Below are 19,577 nucleotides of genomic sequence, written 5' to 3'. Positions count from 1 at the left end.
ACTCCTATTTATTTCTAATGTTAGCGTATCAATTTGTGTACAGACAATTTTGCATGGCATGTGCATGCCTGTGACGCTGTAATGTGGTTGAATTCTATACTTTACGGGTCATATATATTGCATGGCATGAACCGGGGACATGATTGGGGAATATTTAGAGGAAACATGGGAAACCAAGTCCTATTTTCAAGGCAATAAGAAGAATCAACAATTTTTGAACAGAATTTGTCCTCATTTATTTCTTGATATATTTATATGCATGCTGGAAATGATTACAAACTATATATCAAATCATAAAGTCTATCAAATACGTACAAACATGCATAGTATAATTGGTTCAAGGTTCTCGAGACAGTTTTGTCGTTTTCCAACACATAACACAATAGGATTATAAATGTTAAAACTAGTATATACCTACCGCGACTAACCAGTACCTCCATGAACAAAACAATGAAATTCAATTCATCTGACCCAAATCTTTTTCTGTGCCATTTGAGCGAGGTATATACATCGACAGGCAGACTTAATATGGACGGATAGTGAAGCGACTGGAATGATTCACTGACCAATACTGATTATTCAGATACGGTAAAATAGTTTAAGATCAAGAGAAAAGCAGTCTAGGTTCAGAGTTATTGAAAGCTATAAACCTCTACAATGAATATTCTCCTTCACTGCCATACACCACTGTAATAGTAAAGCAATGCAAATACATGTATAATGTGAACGATGTGATATGGTTCATATCCCTATTGAGTCTGAAAAGCTCTGAAAGATGGTTATAAAGTGTGATGGTTCATGTTCCTCTCAAACATATAGCTGAGCTGATACAATTCAGGACCCTGGATATTTTCTAATGTGTACTTAAGATCTGTTCTTTCACAAAGAACCCCGACACACTGATGACCTCATAACAAGGAAGATGTCTTTCTGTTCTTGTACTTAACGACTACTCCCAGATTACTCCAAGACAAGATGACCTTAGGTCTCGATTGATTCATCTTGCCCATCTGTCATCCAAGAAATGACTGACTGCATGACCTATACGCAAAGCTACTCAAGCTGTGATTAAACATCTTGAGATACACTCACAGCAAAATACAGAAGACGCCCCTTCATCATGTTTATACTTTTGCATAAAAGCCAAGTTTATTTCAAGGTTCTATCCCTAATTAAAGCAATATCTTAAGGACTATAATAGTCCTTTAGATAATTTATACGAACTGTACGCCTGCACTGGCCTCATTTCAAATCCTCGTCAAAAATATTTTTCCAAGCTACGTTATAAAAACATATTCAAACTGATTCCGAGTCTGCTGAGGACATACACAAAGTATATGTAATGGTTTGAGACCGTAAGCTGCTCTATAAAACATAATACAATTTAAATTAATACAGATTTTGCGTGGGTATTTACCATTTTGAAGTATGCTAAATTAATGATCCAAAATTGAATTGCTTAAACGAAGATGTTATATTTTTGTTGGCAAAGAGCAAAGTGCACTAATATTTGTTTATGTATGCCACGCAGTTGTACATTATAATGTTAAACATTACAAGAAAAACACTACTGGCTTTTTCATCAAGGCTTGGTAAATGTCAATACATGTAAATTGGTCAAGAAGCCTGCCGGTTAAGTTGACTTTATGCCCCAAACGCAAAAGCAATGAGCGATTAGTTATTAGCCAATGATGTGGATTGCTCTTTCCGTAATCGACAATAAACAATCTCGCGCATTGGTCAGATCATGAATCAGATCCTAGTCGCTCGGCATTAGCGCCTAGAGTAAACACTCTGGTTTAAGCAAAAGGATGGATAAATTTGGTGCACGTTACCATTCAAAGTGGTAATTTTGTTTCTTCTTCTTCCTTTGTTTTACAGACAAGAACACAAAAGTAAAAGCTGAATGTAGTAAATAATCAAAGTGTGTAAATTAGATTAAAACGGGGAAGCAATTTCTTCGTCGCAAATTGAACGCTTCTTATGTCATTGAAATTACTGTGCAGTTCTTATTAAGAAATAAAATTGAAGTCACGTTGATCTGGATTATTTCATATCCTCCAACTCTCCATGGTACTTGCCCAAACAGCGCATGAATATTGCAACTCAATTTACTTCAAGTTGTCTATAAGAGCGCGAGTTAAAGATGTCTCCAAATTTCACCAAGATGGTATATATTGCATACACCTTCTCTATTATGTAAAATAGCAGTAACTGTATGTAAATCACAAAACAGATACGGCTTTATAACTTGGCAGACAGGAGTTTTGAGTCAGTGGGTGTTCCCAAGGCCAAATTATGCCCACAAGCAAAAAAATAAAATAAAAGCATAACATATACTGTGGTGTTTTGGTGTTTTTTTGCTTTTTGGGTTTTTTTTTTTTTTGGTTTTTCTGGGACGCAGATATTTTGAATCCGCCTGCTTACAAAGAAAAATGCTGCACCTGATCATATTTGTTGAGTACATTGTGATACAGTTCAAATTCATACACCTCTACGTAAGACATGACTTCACACAGGGAGTGTGATTTTCAAATGGGCCGGTTTACCTGAATGATGATTCCATTTGAAATATACACCCTCTGTATTGAAGCTTAAGGTCATGTCTTCCATAGGGTGTATGGATTTCGTCTGGAATAACCCATTTGCGGCAATAATCTATTGCATGAAGTAAACATTTTAAAAAACACGACACATACAATCGATCAGATGCGACAAAGAACAAGAGTTGACGGCTACTGATGAAGATTTAGGGGACTATAGGATAAGATGCAGGTTGCTGTGATGCCAAACAAAAGTTTTATCTTGCTAAAATTTTAGCGAATTCCCTGGCATATAAAATGTCTTGAAAACCCAAAGGCATGAAGGTGTATATTATTATTATATTTAATATTTTAAAGCTATCTAGTTGCACATATTGCATTTCATGAAAGTAACAGCGTTGACAAACATGAACTTTAAGTCAAACCACACACGTATTCAATGACACTACACAATGACGTAATGCCAACGGAAATGAAGATTCAATACTAATTATAATGTGGGAAATAATTTATCAATTATCCAATAATGAATTTAATGCATTGAAATCAATCCGGGAGCAAAATTGTATATTATTGGTAAGAATAATTATTCACGATATGTTTGTTCCCTATACTGTGATCAAGGTGCTTATTCATTTTTTGTCTTGGAATTCTTCTAAAATGACACACATGATATAAGATAATGCTACTTTTTGTTTCAAGATCATTTCGTCTCCTTAAACTCTTCGAATTCTATGTAACGTAACACCCATCAAGAGAGTAACTCCTTAGCGTGTACACATCATATGAATAATAATTGATTAAACGTGGTATGTTATAGAATATAAAGGGGATATAACGTATACATTATCATTATGAACACTTGAAAGTCAAGCCAACTTCATTCAATCACATGAATGAACATTATTTCCAAATTTACCAACAAAACTAAAGTTGACACATTTTATCTAAACTTAAAGCAGTGTTTTGTTCTTGTTGTTTTGTTATTTTATTAGTAGACGGTATTAATTACCGTATTACATATTACAATATAGATAACATGATTCTATGGAATCAGAATACTATAGAATCATTATGTTAAAAAAGAGTAAAAACGTATTCATTAACATTGAAACCAAAAACATTAAAACCAAAATGCATATTACAATTTAAGATAATTTTGGGCTTGAAACTATTTTTAACAACAAGTAAGAATCGACAACATACCCTTGTCAATGCTTAAATGTCAGAGAAGTTTAGACTGTACGAGATGACGGAGATAAAATAAAGACTGATTAATCGGAATCGGAGTGTTTTGAAAATGTTTCATTTATATTCCAATCAATTATTAAATAAAGATAAAAACGGTATTACGTTGTAACAATAACTTATAGGGTTAAGGCTAATGATCGGCACATTAGGGTTAAGGCTAATGATTTAGGTTGGTGTTTGAGTACGTAGTAGGATTAGGGTTAGCGATGGTGTGCAGGATAAATGTTTCAGGGGTTCCAGTTGTGTTACGAAATATTAACTTCGGAACTTTACATCTTATGTATTGTTAATATTCTATTAATTACAGGCTGTATCAAACTGGTTGGTACCCATCAGTTTCCAGTGATTATGGACAGGACTACCACATCAAAATGCAGCAGAGGAGCGACCTTATATATATAATGTAAGGTCATAAAACTATAAATGATGGTCATTTCAATAGGATCCAATGTTGCATATTGAAGAACAGGCTTGTCAATAAACACCAAAACTGATGGGTAGCAAACATTTTGATACAGCCTGTATTAGTATGATGATTGTATTTTTATTATGATTAGTCTAAACAAAACCGAACTGGACTGAACTGAATTGCATGCTCAAGATAAGTTTCTTCCATTTAGCTTTAGTTTGTGTCTATTCCCGTAACTTTGTACCCTATTTACCTGCGTTATTACTTGCACGATCTTGTGACGCAACCTCATATAGCTTCTAATTTTGCAGTACTGTGCCTGCGGGTTGGTCAGTATTTCCATTTTCAATTTATCATATTTTCCCGCTTTGTTATTTTAAAGAATTACTTATTCAGGTTTAAATAAATTTAGGTCTTGCTATCTTCGCCGGTAATCCAATAAAGGATTGGCTACGTGACCATGCAGGCTAAGCCGAGGTAAATGATTCTAATCTTTCCACCTTTAGGAAAAACAAAATGCGTCATTTCATAAGGGGCGGGGAAGATTACATCCAGCACAGCGCCCCTTTAATGCAAATATGAAAAGATGTGAATTCATGCTTTAATAACGTCAGTAGAACTTTCGGCACATTATGAGAACTTTCTACCGGCCAGTGAACTTTAATATTAAATATTAAAAATCAAAATTCATGACCTTCAAGGCATCAACCACTGTAGATAAAACGTGTGGTTTTTTTTAGTGCACTTAGCAAGGAGATGACCTTGGGGTTGTATCTCATCTTGAGAAATATAAAACAAAACTCCTACTTGTGTTTGTTTAATTAATAATTAACTCAGTACTTGTCCTTTAATTCCATATTGACTTTGCTTGTAAAAAAATCCAAATTTCCATATTTCGCAAGACTGCTTTTGCTGTGAGTGACCAAAAATGGATCAGACATTTCCTTGAGGTATATCTTGTTGTCATGGTTGTTATTTAAAGAGAAAAATTTGAATCTTTCTAAATAAAGTAATGCGGGAGCCTCTTGCTCATGCTATTAAACATTTTATGTATCTTGAACTTTCCAACAACAAATATGATCATATATTAGTACTAGGCTTCAGTTAACCCACGCAAGAACTCTACATCAGCTTAAGCATTACGTCAGACACAAAATGAGCTCTCGTATACAAGCTCAATGTAATGGTAATGTGCTTAAAGGTATCTCACGTTTTTTAAAGGTAGCACGTTCCATCACTAGATAAGGGTTTATTTGAATATTATTGGATTAACATTCTTTCAAAGTGTTTGACATTTATGGATGTATAGGATAGATGGATGAATATGCTTGATGTAAAAAAAGTTTTTATAGATTTTGGAATTTGGTGAAATTGTAGCAACAAAGTATGTTTTCCATGACCAGGTTCTCCAAAGCGTAGACGTTTGAAGTACTTCTACACACATTGTAGGGGAAACAGCATTTCAGACGCGCTTCAATATATTAAATACTTTAATTGATTTGGAGAAAATGTGACAGCATAGTACGCTTTTCATGTGCAGGTTCATCAGCATACGTTTGAATTAGTTTTTACCTCCTGTCTACTTCAAGCAATTGTGGCAGCATTGTACGCTTTCCATGTCCAGGTTCACCAACATACGTTTGAATTAGTGTTATACCCTGTCTGCTACAAGCAATTGTGGCAGCATAGTACGCTTTCCATGTCCAGGTTCACCAGCATACGTTTGAATTAGTTTTTACCTCCTGTCTACTTCAAGCAATTGTGGCAGCATAGTACGCTTTCCATGTCCAGGTTCACCAGCATACGTTTGAATTAGTTTTTACCTCCTGTCTACTTCAAGCAATTGTGGCAGCATAGTATGCTTTCCATGTCCAGGTTCACCAACATACGTTTGAATTAGTGTTATACCCTGTCTGCTACAAGCAATTGTGGCAGCATAGTACGTTTTCCATGTCCAGGTTCACCAGCATACGTTTGAATTAGTTTTTACCTCCTGTCTACTTCAAGCAATTGTGGCAGCATTGTACGCTTTCCATGTCCAGGTTCACCAACATACGTTTGAATTAGTGTTATACCCTGTCTGCTACAAGCAATTGTGGCAGCATAGTACGCTTTCCATGTCCAGGTTCACCAGCATACGTTTGAATTAGTTTTTACCTCCTGTCTACTTCAAGCAATTGTGGCAGCATAGTACGCTTTCCATGTCCAGGTTCACCAACATACGTTTGAATTAGTGTTATACCCTGTCTGCTACAAGCAATTGTGGCAGCATAGTACGCTTTCCATGTCCAGGTTCACCAACATACGTTTGAATTAGTGTTATACCCTGTCTGCTACAAGCAATTGTGGCAGCATAGTACGCTTTCCATGTCCAGGTTCACCAACATACGTTTGAATTAGTGTTATACCCTGTCTGCTACAAGCAATTGTGGCAGCATAGTACGCTTTCCATGTCCAGGTTCACCAGCATACGTTTGAATTAGTTTTTACCTCCTGTCTACTTCAAGCAATTGTGGCAGCATAGTACGCTTTCCATGTCCAGGTTCACCAACATACGTTTGAATTAGTGTTATACCCTGTCTGCTACAAGCAATTGTGGCAGCATAGTACGCTTTCCATGTCCAGGTTCACCAACATACGTTTGAATTAGTGTTATACCCTGTCTGCTGCAAGCAATTGTGGCAGCATAGTACGCTTTCCATGTCCAGGTTCACCAACATACGTTTGAATTAGTGTTATACCCTGTCTGCTACAAGCAATTGTGGCAGCATAGTACGTTTTCCATGTCCAGGTTCACCAGCATACGTTTGAATTAGTTTTTACCTCCTGTCTACTTCAAGCAATTGTGGCAGCATAGTACGCTTTCCATGTCCAGGTTCACCAACATACGTTTGAATTAGTGTTATACCCTGTCTGCTACAAGCAATTGTGGCAGCATAGTACGCTTTCCATGTCCAGGTTCACCAGCATACGTTTGAATTAGTTTTTACCTCCTGTCTACTTCAAGCAATTGTGGCAGCATAGTACGCTTTCCATGTCCAGGTTCACCAACATACGTTTGAATTAGTGTTATACCCTGTCTGCTGCAAGCAATTGTGGCAGCATAGTACGCTTTCCATGTCCAGGTTCACCAACATACGTTTGAATTAGTGTTATACCCTGTCTGCTGCAAGCAATTGTGGCAGCATAGTACGCTTTCCATGTCCAGGTTCACCAACATACGTTTGAATTAGTGTTATACCCTGTCTGCTACAAGCAATTGTGGCAGCATAGTACGCTTTCCATGTCCAGGTTCACCAGCATACGTTTGAATTAGTTTTTACCTCCTGTCTACTTCAAGCAATTGTGGCAGCATAGTACGCTTTCCATGTCCAGGTTCACCAACATACGTTTGAATTAGTGTTATACCCTGTCTGCTGCAAGCAATTGTGGCAGCATAGTACGCTTTCCATGTCCAGGTTCACCAACATACGTTTGAATTAGTGTTATACCCTGTCTGCTGCAAGCAATTGTGGCAGCATAGTACGCTTTCCATGTCCAGGTTCACCAACATACGTTTGAATTAGTGTTATACCCTGTCTGCTACAAGCAATTGTGGCAGCATAGTACGCTTTCCATGTCCAGGTTCACCAACATACGTTCGAATTAGTGTTATACCCTGTCTGCTGCAAGCAATTGTGGCAGCATAGTACGCTTTCCATGTCCAGGTTCACCAACATACGTTTGAATTAGTGTTATACCCTGTCTGCTACAAGCAATTGTGGCAGCATAGTACGTTTTCCATGTCCAGGTTCACCAGCATACGTTTGAATTAGTTTTTACCTCCTGTCTACTTCAAGCAATTGTGGCAGCATAGTACGCTTTCCATGTCCAGGTTCACCAACATACGTTTGAATTAGTGTTATACCCTGTCTGCTACAAGCAATTGTGGCAGCATAGTACGCTTTCCATGTCCAGGTTCACCAGCATACGTTTGAATTAGTTTTTACCTCCTGTCTACTTCAAGCAATTGTGGCAGCATAGTACGCTTTCCATGTCCAGGTTCACCAACATACGTTTGAATTAGTGTTATACCCTGTCTGCTGCAAGCAATTGTGGCAGCATAGTACGCTTTCCATGTCCAGGTTCACCAACATACGTTTGAATTAGTGTTATACCCTGTCTGCTGCAAGCAATTGTGGCAGCATAGTACGCTTTCCATGTCCAGGTTCACCAACATACGTTTGAATTAGTGTTATACCCTGTCTGCTACAAGCAATTGTGGCAGCATAGTACGCTTTCCATGTCCAGGTTCACCAACATACGTTTGAATTAGTGTTATACCCTGTCTGCTACAAGCAATTGTGGCAGCATAGTACGCTTTCCATGTCCAGGTTCACCAACATACGTTTGAATTAGTGTTATACCCTGTCTGCTGCAAGCAATTGTGGCAGCATAGTACGCTTTCCATGTCCAGGTTCACCAACATACGTTTGAATTAGTGTTATACCCTGTCTGCTACAAGCAATTGTGGCAGCATAGTACGTTTTCCATGTCCAGGTTCACCAGCATACGTTTGAATTAGTTTTTACCTCCTGTCTACTTCAAGCAATTGTGGCAGCATAGTACGCTTTCCATGTCCAGGTTCACCAACATACGTTTGAATTAGTGTTATACCCTGTCTGCTACAAGCAATTGTGGCAGCATAGTACGCTTTCCATGTCCAGGTTCACCAGCATACGTTTGAATTAGTTTTTACCTCCTGTCTACTTCAAGCAATTGTGGCAGCATAGTACGCTTTCCATGTCCAGGTTCACCAACATACGTTTGAATTAGTGTTATACCCTGTCTGCTGCAAGCAATTGTGGCAGCATAGTACGCTTTCCATGTCCAGGTTCACCAACATACGTTTGAATTAGTGTTATACCCTGTCTGCTGCAAGCAATTGTGGCAGCATAGTACGCTTTCCATGTCCAGGTTCACCAACATACGTTTGAATTAGTGTTATACCCTGTCTGCTACAAGCAATTGTGGCAGCATAGTACGCTTTCCATGTCCAGGTTCACCAGCATACGTTTGAATTAGTTTTTACCTCCTGTCTACTTCAAGCAATTGTGGCAGCATAGTACGCTTTCCATGTCCAGGTTCACCAACATACGTTTGAATTAGTGTTATACCCTGTCTGCTGCAAGCAATTGTGGCAGCATAGTACGCTTTCCATGTCCAGGTTCACCAACATACGTTTGAATTAGTGTTATACCCTGTCTGCTGCAAGCAATTGTGGCAGCATAGTACGCTTTCCATGTCCAGGTTCACCAACATACGTTTGAATTAGTGTTATACCCTGTCTGCTACAAGCAATTGTGGCAGCATAGTACGCTTTCCATGTCCAGGTTCACCAACATACGTTCGAATTAGTGTTATACCCTGTCTGCTGCAAGCAATTGTGGCAGCATAGTACGCTTTCCATGTCCAGGTTCACCAACATACGTTTGAATTAGTGTTATACCCTGTCTGCTACAAGCAATTGTGGCAGCATAGTACGTTTTCCATGTCCAGGTTCACCAGCATACGTTTGAATTAGTTTTTACCTCCTGTCTACTTCAAGCAATTGTGGCAGCATAGTACGCTTTCCATGTCCAGGTTCACCAACATACGTTTGAATTAGTGTTATACCCTGTCTGCTACAAGCAATTGTGGCAGCATAGTACGCTTTCCATGTCCAGGTTCACCAGCATACGTTTGAATTAGTTTTTACCTCCTGTCTACTTCAAGCAATTGTGGCAGCATAGTACGCTTTCCATGTCCAGGTTCACCAACATACGTTTGAATTAGTGTTATACCCTGTCTGCTGCAAGCAATTGTGGCAGCATAGTACGCTTTCCATGTCCAGGTTCACCAACATACGTTTGAATTAGTGTTATACCCTGTCTGCTGCAAGCAATTGTGGCAGCATAGTACGCTTTCCATGTCCAGGTTCACCAACATACGTTTGAATTAGTGTTATACCCTGTCTGCTACAAGCAATTGTGGCAGCATAGTACGCTTTCCATGTCCAGGTTCACCAACATACGTTTGAATTAGTGTTATACCCTGTCTGCTGCAAGCAATTGTGGTAGCATAGTACGCTTTCCATGTCCAGGTTCACCAACATACGTTTGAATTAGTGTTATACCCTGTCTGCTACAAGCAATTGTGGCAGCATAGTACGCTTTCCATGTCCAGGTTCACCAACATACGTTTGAATTAGTGTTATACCCTGTCTGCTACAAGCAATAATTGTGGCAGCATAGTACGCTTTCCATGTCCAGGTTCTCCAGCATACGTTTGAATTAATTGTATACTCCTGTCTACTACAAGCAATTGTGGCAGCATAGTACGCTTTCCATGTCCAGGTTCACCAACATACGTTTGACTTAGTGTTATACCCTGTCTGCTACAAGCAATTGTGGCAGCATAGTACGCTTTCCATAGCCAGGTTCACCAGCATACGTTTGAATAAATTTTATACTACTCTCTGCTACAAGTAATTGTGGAAGCGTTGTACGCTTTCCATGGCCAGTTCTCCAACAAGTTTGCCTTTAATATATTTGACGCCCCCGGTGGATTGAAACAATTGTAGCAGCAATGTGCATTTTTCATGGCCAGGTTTTCCAACTTGTAGTACTTTAGCTGAACTTTCACTGTGCAAACCTCCAGGATTTTAATCAATTTTAATCCAGGTTACTAGATCTATATGGTTGGCTGTATACCATGTTCACAAACTATTTCATGAATTCAAGGTATAATTCTACGAGTTCATCATTTTTTGCATTTCTTGATAAATTGTGAGCCTTAATTTAAAAACTCTCACACTCTAACACGTCCTCTACATCCGAGGACCTGAAAATAGGAAGTTCAAAAATCCTCTGTTTGTTAGAGGCCGTTTGCCATTGTGGGTAGTAGGATATTATGACTGCATTTCTAGAGGACTTACGATTCGAGGACACTAGGTCCTCGTCGTCAACGAGATTCTCTTTGTGTCTGTTTGTTGTTCATTTGGAATCCTCCGAAGTAATGCCAAGCAAACGCACCCCCCCACACACACACACACACCCACCCCCACACCACCTGTACAACACTTGTGTAATACAATCACCATCGTCCCAATATGGAACAACCGTCACCATCGACTGTGAGCAGTTTTATAAGAAGAAAAGCGTTCTCGATATATGGATTGTGGAATAGTCAGTTGGGATTTATCAAAATTAGGTGAATATCAGCAAATACAAGCCGGAAGCAAAAAACCGATTCAATGACGTGGACATGTATTCACAGCGCCTGAAGTCGGGTTAATTTCATCCACGCTTTGCTAGACTTCAAATCAACGAGCAGAAATAACTCATATAGAATTCCGCACAAGAATATGTCAAGAAGCAAACATTCTGGCAAATCTTAACTTATAATTATAGATATTCATTATGACCCTAATATTTAACATATTTTAATATTTATTTTTCTTTCATCAGCATTACAGTAAATTTGTTAACCTTCTGATATGGTTTCCGAGCAGAAATGGTTACACGGTACGAATTGGTACGGGTTTACCACTCTCCCGCTACTACCATGTATAACGAATACGGCGACAGGTGTATTTGTATTGGCTGAATTTACCTACTTTGTTTTATAGAAGATCAAGATTAGCAAGCACGTATTGGTACTTAAGTTTATGAAACATTTAGGATACTAATGAACGTGACAAAGGATGATGATTAAAATTAACACAATTGCCCTACTTTTAAATTTTTTTTGAAGAGAAAATACTATTTAATTATTCCAACAGGTGGTGATGTGGGGGTGGGGAAGGGGTGCGGGTGGGTGTCCTGTGTTGAGAAAGTAAATAAGTCCATGTGCATATATACGCCAAGGTTCATTCCAATTTAACACTACTTGATTTAAATCAAATGTTGTGGAAGTTCGGTATTTTATGTCTATTCCAAAATCGTGTTAATAGGTTTGAAGTTGTCTTCTATCCCACGCAAATGTATCACTTTATAGGGCCTAGTATTTGGGGTTGGGGTAAGGTTACAAACAATTGAATAAAAGCTAGACACAGAGTGCAGGTGTGCCAATAACTGCTACAGTAAACCTGCTTGTATGAAATCTATCTCTTTTTTTTTAAAGGAATATGTACACATTTCATACAATGTGAAACGGAAAATTTTGAAAAATCACTCTGCGTACGCTACTATGTATTTCGATTTCGCGGCAATATCATTAATCATGATATAGATATAAAACAATGTCGTCTTCTTCTTCTCCACATTAATGCTTAGTTCTTTGTCGTCGTCTCCGCATTCTTCTTCTATTGATTTTTTATCATTCTTCTTTTACTTCTGATGTTCGTCTTATATTTTAAGTGTTTCCTAACATTTATTGTATGTATACCTTGTGTAAATGTAGCTACATTTATTTACGTCCCGTGTCGGCACAGCATGCGTGCAGTCAGATCAGTTTCAAGTCTTTTTTCCATCAGGCGTTTTTACCGCCAGTAAAATGAAAACTGGCAAATTTAGCGCTAATTTAAAAAGACTGCCATTCCGATACACAAGGCTGTTTATATATTCAATTCACCACACACATTTCCCAGGCTATGTACATGAATTGTAATTTAAGAAGACATTGAATGTTCCTTGTATTGTAGGAATGTATTATTTCAAGATGAGTTTATACTTCAAACGTTCACCATCGACGATTAATTTTGCAAATTAACTGCACCGGTTAGATTTTTTTCAGCGAAACTAAAAACTAAAGTTTAACACAGTGCAACAAGTTAAACTCAATTTACCCTTGCTGAGAAATGGACCAATCCATGTTATTGTTTACCGGGTCAGATGTCAATCATTGTCATGCAGATAAATTTGTATTGTTTGGCTCGACCCGGGAACCAATGGGATTTGCCGCCTTCGCGGGTTTCGGGCGTGATTAGGTGGTGATTTATTCATTGTTGGTTTTGTATTGGACACGACAACAACAAAAATCTTCCCACCCACCGCGCCCTGTGTGGACATGTGAGAAGGCAGTAAAATATAATTATGTGTGACAGTAATGAGATAATGACCTGTATAAATACAGATATATTTTATCTACTACATGGTAGTGTGTTAAATAATAGCTAATTAAAGCATTTAACTGTCTGTAAGTTTAAAAGAAAAATCAAGAATTATGGTCCCTGTAGATAAGGAGGGAGGAATAAAGAGTTGACGCCGATCATTAAAATTACATGTGACTTGCAATTAATTTCCCTTTCTCAGATCTTCATATTTACAATGTACACTGTTTAATTAGATCATGTGTTCAATATGTTGCTACATAAAATTTATATAATTGTTCTGTATCAAACTTTTTAGAATGATAGTTCAAGAGGGAAAGTAAGTCGTCAAAACTATATATATGTACAGGAATTGACAATCGTATTGTTACATGCAGGCACAGGTCCGGTGTCATCAAAAACAGTAAAGTAGTCTTTTATAAGGTCAAAGACTTCACACAGTAAGCAAAAGAAAATAATGCTGGGTTTTGAATTATCTTTTCTGTATTTATTTATTATGATATATGTATATGTCATAGAATGCTAACATTAAGACTTGATCCTTGTAACTTCAGGTAGACCACCTGTTGAAGAGTCTCAGGAATTCCACTTGGGAGCGTGGGATCTGTATGCACCAGTACCATAATTTATTGTTGAGTTTCCAGCCATGATATTTGATGAATAATCCACGGGTTCGGGGTCAAACGCTCAGAATTTAGCCTCGGGTGGCGGCCACCAGAGTGCAAGTTTGGATCACATTTGGTTTTGCTAAAACGAGATTTTCTGCGCCTTTGGTCGTTGTTTCGCTAGAGTCTTGGGTTGGGTAATTCGCTCGATTAGAGAATCTCCTATTATATATTTGGCAATTATACGACTGAGAATTTGTTTGTTTGTTTGTTTGTTTATTTGTTGTAGGTACTGGTGCGGGTCTTAAACAAAAGTCAATAAATGGTTGTCGTGTCTGATTGCCAACATGCATGCAAATTTTGCGTCCGAGTGTTTTCAATTTCTCTGTCTTGGGGTAAAATGATCCAATTAGTGATCATACATGATGATTCGCTCTTCGCGAAATAATGAAACATAAAACAACCCAGCTTATTAACGCAGCCTTTTTAAAAACAATTATTTAAGGGATCGAGTTAATAAGCTAAGATTATAATATATTTCATTTTAAAATTCAGCAAATCCAATATGGCGCCAAATTTAATAAAGTTAAATGTTTTATGACCTTATGAATGATTGAGAATCTATACCAAATCAAGGTACGAAAAAAACCACCAAAAGCAAACAAACATGTTGACACTTAAACTTTGAATTGTCCGGGTAAAACCCTACGTGGAAATCTTATATAAGCCTTGGCCTTTCTTATCCCATAGCATTATTTCCCATGTGTATACTCTGTTTGATGCTGAACCAGTCACTAGGATCCAAAACATTCTCATCTAATAGTGCACAGTTCTTTGCCCTCAATACATTTGTTCATTCATTGAATGAGCTTTGAAAATTTGGGTACAAAAACTCATACTCTGCAACTTGAGGCAAAATTTTGTACTATGATTGTTTAATTGAAGTTATTGAACTATGCCATTAGGATAAGGCCATTGTGGTTCATACTTCAAAGTCAAAGTTGAGCAGGTGGCTGGCCATAAAAATCTACTTCAATTCACTCAATGTCGATATCAAGTATCAGCTTAAGTGAATATATCTAATAATATCAACAATTCTGACAACTAAATTAACGAGAAATCTAATACGATACCGGTGTTTCTTAAGAAGTAACACCACCAGACAAGACGATGACATTCAAGTTAAGGGAACAAACCAAAAGATCGATGACGTCCTATAAACGAAACTAGTTTCGTTTAGGGGGGAGGGGTTAAAAATACTCGATTACGAAACATCGGTCTGAAGAATGTGTCATTATAATTATTATGTCAAAATTTTCAAAAGGGAGGGAGGGGGTCGGCTGAGAAACGAAACTAGTTACGTTTATAGGATGTCATCGATCTTTTGGTTTGTTCCCTAACATGCTGTTTGAATGTCAATATACACAGATTATAGTGAATCTAGATCAGGCAAACATGGGCGATTCCATTTGAAATCCATAGGCCTATACATAGAAGACATGACCTTAATCTCCTACACAGGCGTGTGAATTTCAAATGGCGTTACCTGAATGAATTGGAAATCTACACCATTGTGTAGATTAAGGTCATGTCTTCCATATGGATGTGTATGGCTTTCAACTGGAATTGCTCATTGCACCTTCCTATTTCTTTAACATGTGTATACATAGAGCAGCCTGATTGAACCAGATTGCGATTTACAGTGTATCAATGTTAGGGTGGAAGATATACTGGTTGCGAATTACAATGTGATTTACACTTGGGGAGATTTCCGGGCTGATACATAAGTGATAATGTTTCAATGATACGTTCAACTCATCCGTCTGATAGACGCAATACAATTTAATTTCCACTCCATTCGTTAGACAGCCAGTTTTATTGCATCCGTTGCAGGTTACTATTATTATATACAAGTGGGTGCTAACGGGGATATTGTAATTAATGATAAATGATAACAATAAGGACAATTCAACTCATCACTTTGTCTTTATCAACGTCTATCATCATCATTCTTCTCGTTTTATCTTATCGAGCCAGGCTTGGAGATGATATTTCCGGTCGATACTTTCATAAATTCCTCATCTACTTCACTAGCAGTCTCGACATGACCTGACCTGACCTGATCTCTCCTCTCCTCTCCTCTCCTCTCCTCTCCTCTCCTCTCCTCTCCTCTCCTCTCCTCTCCTCTCCTCTCCTCTCCTCTCTCTCCTCCTCATCATCATCATCATCATCATCATCATCATCATCATCATCATCATCATCATCATTATTATTATCATCATCGGCTTCGTCAACCCTTATCATCGTCCTCGTCGTCGTCATCAGCAGCAGCAGCAACAGCAGAAACATCCGCACCATCATCATCATGCATCATCATCATCAGCAGCAGCATCATCATCATCTTCTTCTCCAATTCATCAGCATTTACTATACTACTACCACTCCTACTACTACAACTACTACGAAGTACGATAACAGTTCTTGTAGAATTGCATTGATCATTTCATTAGTGAGTGTGTTTTATTTCAAAATCTAATGGTGACCCGCAGGTCAAATTGCTAGAAATGTACATTAAACACACCTAAACAGACACAATGCAATTTGCAGGCAGCAGCTTAATCAGCGCCAATATTACAACATTGAAACAAACAACTATACAAACATCCAATCCAACCCAACCCCATCCCCCAGGCAATGAGGATAAAGTGCCTTGCCCAAGGGCACAACATGTTGGCACGAGCGGGGCTCGAACTCGCAACCTATGGATCATGAGTAGGGCGCCTTATCCACTCGGCCGCACGTGCTCCCATATACTTTTGTAGGTTCTGTGGTTCTTGAGTTATGTTGTAAAGAAGGCTAAAACAACAACACTTTTGTAAAACGTACATAACTCAATATATCAAGCAAGTTTTTAAAGTATATGACTTGTAGAATGAACTTTTGCCAAACATCAAAGTGTTATTTTTTAATAATATATTGAATTAGATAATAAAAATAGGTTTTTTTTGGTTTTTTGGCTGCTTCGACAAACAATACATCATGTACCCTTAAAGGTTACATAAACACCATACAGCAGAAGTAACAACAGGAGGTGGAGCAGCAGTAACAAACAAGTGCAAGGATGTCTATTAAATAATAGCCTATTATAGCTATAATGCATATGGCAAGGATTACTTCTTTGTCCTTATCTTTGTCTTTATATTAATGCTATTTTTGTCGCGATATTTACAGTATCTTTAATTAATATCATCATGAAAGTTACTTTCGGTCATTTCCAATTGTCTTTTCATTTAATATCTAAATGCAAAGGAACAACAACTCTCATTTCCTGTCGTCCAAATCGGGTAACAGTCAAATTATTGTTTTCAAAGTTCAAGTGCTTACTTTGCTTACTTTTTCTTGTTTTTACTTCTTACCTGGAAACTACGCTAACTTGACTTAAGAATTTTGTTTTTGTTCCACGTTGGCGTAGTAGAGATACACTCCGTCAAGAGTAATGTATGAGCGAATTTATACTTTGAACCACACAAAACTTGTTCCTTTTTAATTCAATCTAAAGAAGAGCAGCGCACTCAGTTGAATAATTTTGCATACTGATCTCTAATGGTTGTACTATGACATTTCGTATTTACTTTGTATTTGTTAAAGATAATACCAACGATTTCGTCTTTACAGTCATACAAAGTATGTTTACACAAAAAATCTAAAAACCGTCAAAAGAACATACCAAAACACTCAACTCTACCGACTATACTATAATGCTCTTTCCTGTAACAACACGACAAGACAGTAAGTCGAATTTAACTCTAATGGTAAGAGTTAATAAATATATCCGAATAAACATCAAATGTTTTGGTTAAACTTGTTTAAATATATTTAAAGATCGATTCAATTAGTTAGCTGTCATCTCCTTTGAAATTCAAATGACTTGTTGTCGACGCCAGTTAAATTGTTAATGGCAAGGACTTCTTAGTTCATTGACTTTCTTTGAAGATGAGAAGCAGTTCTTGATTTTATCCGCGCAAACCCAGTGGCGGCGCTACGGGGGCAAGGGGGCATTAACCCCCTCCCCCAAATATTTTTCTTGCCCCCCACTTTTGAGGCAAAACCCCCCCAAATCACGAAAATTTCAACTTTTTGCGCCAATTTTGCGGAAAATTTGCCAATTTTGCCCCTATGAAATTCACTTCCCCCCCATGCTCCCCCCGAAAAAAACTCCTGGCGCCGCCACTGCGCAAACCTCAAGCTCAAAAAACCTGTTCCATTGTCAGCAACTGGCAGCAGCGACCATCTGTGCATCGTTGAAGCCACCTGCTCATAACAGGTTGAGATCCGTGTTTCTCAACCATTACGCGAGTCTGGATTACGAGCTTTTGGTGTGTGTGTGTGCTCAAGATCAGGATTGGCACGAAATCTTACAGTCTAAATGATTCTCAAGAAATCATGCAATGTATTCTATGAAAAGACAGTGGTCCTAACGGATTTTTCTAAAGCGTTTGACTTAGTTGATCATATTATTATTATTATTATGCAATCCACCTAATTTGTATATCAATGTTATGAAATGTCATAAAATCAAACTTCTATAGTCATTTCAAAAGGATCCAATGTTGTATTTGCATGAAGCAGGCTTTTCAATAAATATTGTTATAAAATTAGTGGGTACCAATCATTTTGATACAGCCTGTACAAAGCAACAAATAACGCAAAAACTGCAAAACAAAAATAAAAATAAAACAATCGGCAATACTAAGCTGGATAAAGATAAGTCTTAAGGATGCGCTTAAACTCACATGATCTAAGTTCCTAAGGCAACTAGCAGGTGAATAGCAAGATGTATGAAGTAAACATTTTACAAGTCTGTTCCCAAAAAATATAACGTAAGTAGAAGATCTAGATCGGGCAGAGAGTTAAGAAAACAAAGCTGGATTATACGACAACAACACCTTGCTAATGTAGATGACAGCAGTGCCTTGATATAATTATTAGAACTACTTACAATAATGTGAATCTGTTGATTCGACTGTTAAAGGCACGCTATATATGTTTCTAAATATATCACGAACTTGGGCTACAATGAAGTAAAAACAATACGGGACTATTTACTGAAGTCCGCTTTTTGCAAGTTTTGAAGTTTGATATAATAGCATAGATGTAATTTTTTGTATTTTATAACCAATTAAAGAACCAGTATGAGAAGGCCGTATTTATCTTGTTTCCTTATCAGTCCCAGAACATTATACAGTCCTTGTAAGATATTATTATGCAATACTTAGTTCCGTATTTGATACTCTGCTGGACTGCATAATTCAACTACTCAGTGTCAGAAGTGGGTGAATGCAATAGCTGCCATGGGTAACAGCCATGTGATGAGTACAATATACTGCGTGTAAAGCGTCAAATGGTCACAGGACAGCTATTTCACTTATCACTTCTGGCACTGAGCAGTCGATATCTTGGCCAACCGCACATATAGTAGAAATTAAAAAGAAAAGAAAAAAAGAACAAATGCATGACTTGATATAACTAGAGACCCTATGGCTCTATATCGCGAGCAATTCATAGAGAATAATAAATATTACGAAATGTATTGAACGTTACAAAAGTGCCAGTCGCAAGCGGTATTCGGTCAAGTCCATTACAATGTGTATAGACCGTGCCACATTTCCTATTGCAACCACACAGTTTATTAATAATAT

At 37.7% G+C, this 19,577-nt stretch overlaps 1 protein-coding gene across 2 annotated transcripts in view; it reads right to left on the bottom strand.

The window, feature by feature from the left end:
- LOC140158888 (BDNF/NT-3 growth factors receptor-like) overlaps positions 1-19,577 on the bottom strand; it is a 161,362-nt gene that overhangs the window by 81,951 nt on the left and 59,834 nt on the right. The gene's annotated exons all lie outside the window — the stretch shown is intronic.

Source organism: Amphiura filiformis, chromosome 8, assembly GCF_039555335.1.
Source record: "Amphiura filiformis chromosome 8, Afil_fr2py, whole genome shotgun sequence".
Classification (NCBI taxonomy): domain Eukaryota; kingdom Metazoa; phylum Echinodermata; class Ophiuroidea; order Amphilepidida; family Amphiuridae; genus Amphiura; species Amphiura filiformis.
Note: the sequence above shows the minus strand (reverse complement) of the source record. Positions and strands in the feature narration are given on the sequence as shown.